The following is a 3,353-nucleotide window of genomic DNA, read 5'->3' on the forward strand; positions in this document are numbered from 1 at the left end:
AGAGAGAGAGAGAGAGAGAGAGCCACAGGACGCTCAAACACAGACGCCCTGTTGACGACTTTGTTTTTGATCGTTAAATACAAATATAAGGATACGCTGAACACATATTTGATTGCACATTTTACGTGCGCTAAGATTTAATTACATTGACAACGTCCTAAAACTTAACATAAGTAAGCTAATTACATCTTAAGTACTTAAAATTTAAAAAAAATATATATTTATATTTACAGTACCTTGCGAAAGTATTCAAACCCCTTCATTTTGTTTCATGTTTTGTTATGTTGCAGCCTTGTGTTAAACCTTTTCGAAGCGCACGAATCACCAGACGATCAATGGCCCGATGGTCAAAGCTGCGGAAATGCAACAAAAACTCAGGCTGAAACATGCATAACTGCAAAACTGCTTTTTACAAACTCAATGCAAATGCTTTCTTAAAAGTATAATATATTAAATGCTATCAAAATAATGAAATACCATTAAATATGAAGTGTCTGTATAATGTGTTTTTTAAATTATTATTATTAATTTGCAGGACTTTTGTTTGTTTTATGGAGAGCTTAAACAAGCCAGTAAGAGACTACAACTCATCCTTTTAATGACACAAATATCTCGTTAAAAATGTCTACAAATTGATCAAACTGATCCGAGATCAGAGACGATCAATGGTTCGCTGCCTCGAGGCGAGCTCAATGAACTCGCATGATTCACGTATTCACCCCACAAAGGCAAAACTTTTCTTTTTTTTAACATCTTTTAAAATATATATATTTATTTTGCATTTCAAGCATCATAACAGAACAAAATAGACTAACATAACCACAACTGTAACTCCTCACAGACTGAGACATTCATATTAATCATACTACAACAGAGAAATAAACCATCATACAAGACATTAATCCAAATAAAATAAAATAAAATATATTCATGCAGCAACCATAAACAATGTAGGGGATTAAACAAAATCACACTTATTAAACAAATCAAATAATTTCTTGGCTTTATCACTTCTCATAATTTTCAGGACCTCTGTATACAAGGCAAAACTATGGACCCTTTTCACATTTCCGGGTTTCTCAGCAGCGGAAGTCGTCATAGTTGGGTTAACTTGAAGAGCAGTGAATGGGAGAGTACCACAAATATATTTTTTGCATTCCCATTTGCTCAAATAGCAAAAGAAAAACTGCACGATAGTGTTTTCATGACTTTCAATAAAAGGAAAAAAGCTGATAATGGCAGTCAAAAGAGAGAACCATGTCAAATTTACCGTCCCTCCCATAGACGCTGCATTAGAAACACGTTCTAATGTGCTTAGTTTACATTAGACGCATTAGCGTTAACTGTTTTTTTTGTAATTTGATGCAAAGGTGATATAATACAAAGAATAGTGTTATAAATGTAGATACATTTAAAAAAAAAAAATACAAATATGAAAAATTTTCGAGGATTTACGATGCTGATGACCATTAAACATCACAGTCTTGTGAAAAGGGTCCATTAAAATTTCGAAACGTTTCGAAACAGTTATGACGTAACGGAGCCTCGTTTACTGAAATCACGTGACTTTGGCATTTTGATACTCACTCAGAACCACTGTTTCGAAAAAAATGGTTTGCAAAGGTTTCGAAGCTTCATGAAGCAGTGTTTCAAAAGCGGCCATCACTGTTAAACTGCTTTAGGGTGCTTTCACACTTGGTTCGCTTGCCTGGTCTGAACCCGAGTTTGATGGCTCCCCCCTCCTGAGTGGTGGATTAAGACTCTTTGGTGCCCCTGGGCAACGACACCTAGAGTGCCCCCCCTCCACCCCAAAAAAATTAGATAAAAAAAAAAAAGAATGAATGAATGAAATGTGCTTTATGTGATAATTAAATTTATTTATTAATTTATAAAAAAAAAAATTGCAAAATTTATATTAATAAACTGATCTGATAACAAGGCTACAAAAATCCTTACAAAATCATGTTACCACTTTTTACAGTGTACTCTGGAATTATTATATAATTATATTATTCTATAATTTATATATATTATGATATAAATTATTTTTAACTTGTGAACCCACCTCCTACATGTGTAATCTGTTCTAAGATGTGATGCAGCAAATTGAAACATTGTATAACTAGTGAAGCCAACTGTTACAGGTATAATAATAATCCAATCTGTTAATCACTTCAGACTCTATGGGGGGAAAAAAAGGAGGGGATAATCTTTGTTTCAAGGCCAAAGGAGGCCATACAAATAAAAATAAAATAGCCTATTTATATTTTTTGGTTTATTAGATTTTGATTATTATGTGTGAATAAAGACTATTTCGTTGTTTCAGTTTGTTATTTGCCCAATGATAACACCATTTTTAGTTTTAAACAAGTTTTTGACGGGCGGTCTAATAGATTTGTTAAGCACTGTATATAGCTACATATAGTTTTGTGAGGATTTGAACTGAAAATAAAACTTACAAACTCACTCGTTTACACTTTGCCCCTTTCTTGATTGCCAATGGCTGCAAAGTACAACGTGAAAGCGCCAGGCTGACGCTCCGTAGCGGATTCACACATCCATGAGCGAGGCATTTCAGTTGAGATGGGACGGGAGTTGCGCGACAGCATGCTTCTAGAATCGGTTTGAGTAATATATGGCCGTCGGAACGAAAGCGCACGGGTTCACGCAGTAGGATAGCCTATGTGTGAATCTGGCAATAGATCGCGCATCCACTCAGGTATAATAATAATCCAATCTGTTAATCCCTTCAGACTCTATGGAAAAAAGAAAGAGTGGATAATCTTTTTAGAGTCATTGCTGTCCTCAGCTTGAAAGGAGTGAAATTATTTCCTTATAAAATAAATTCCTCGTAAAGCCAAACATTCAGAAACAATGGGCTTTGATCAAGATAGGAAGATCTGGAAGAAAGACCATCTGCTCTTCAGTTCCTTCACCCATCCTCCCCCCTGGGCACATGGTCCAGGTCACTAAAAGTTGACAGAGAAATGCCAAGAACTCAAGTTGATATGCTCACATAAAACATTTACTATATCTTCAGGATTCATGATCGTAAACTTTTCATGTTTGGTGTCATTTTAAAGGTCTTTGTGCAATTGGTAAATTGGTTTCAATTTCACAGTAGTCATTTATATTATGAGAAAGATTCAAAACCTTTGTAGAATTATGTTCTGCTGAGGAGGGGGTGTGTCCCCCTTTAGGCCTGTGGAAATGTTTATCTAGCTCCAGCCAGGTGCAACCCTGGAGCACGGGAACCTAAAAGACCAAAAGGTCTTTTATGTTTTTACAACTGATTTAAAGATTTCTTTGTTTTTGTTCTGGTAGTATTTAAGGGAATGTTGCAAATCAGTCTT

The sequence above is a fragment of the Sinocyclocheilus grahami genome, unplaced genomic scaffold (genome assembly GCF_001515645.1).
Source record: "Sinocyclocheilus grahami isolate Dianchi unplaced genomic scaffold, SAMN03320097.WGS_v1.1 scaffold76.1, whole genome shotgun sequence".
In the NCBI taxonomy this organism is placed as follows: Eukaryota; Metazoa; Chordata; class Actinopteri; order Cypriniformes; family Cyprinidae; genus Sinocyclocheilus; species Sinocyclocheilus grahami.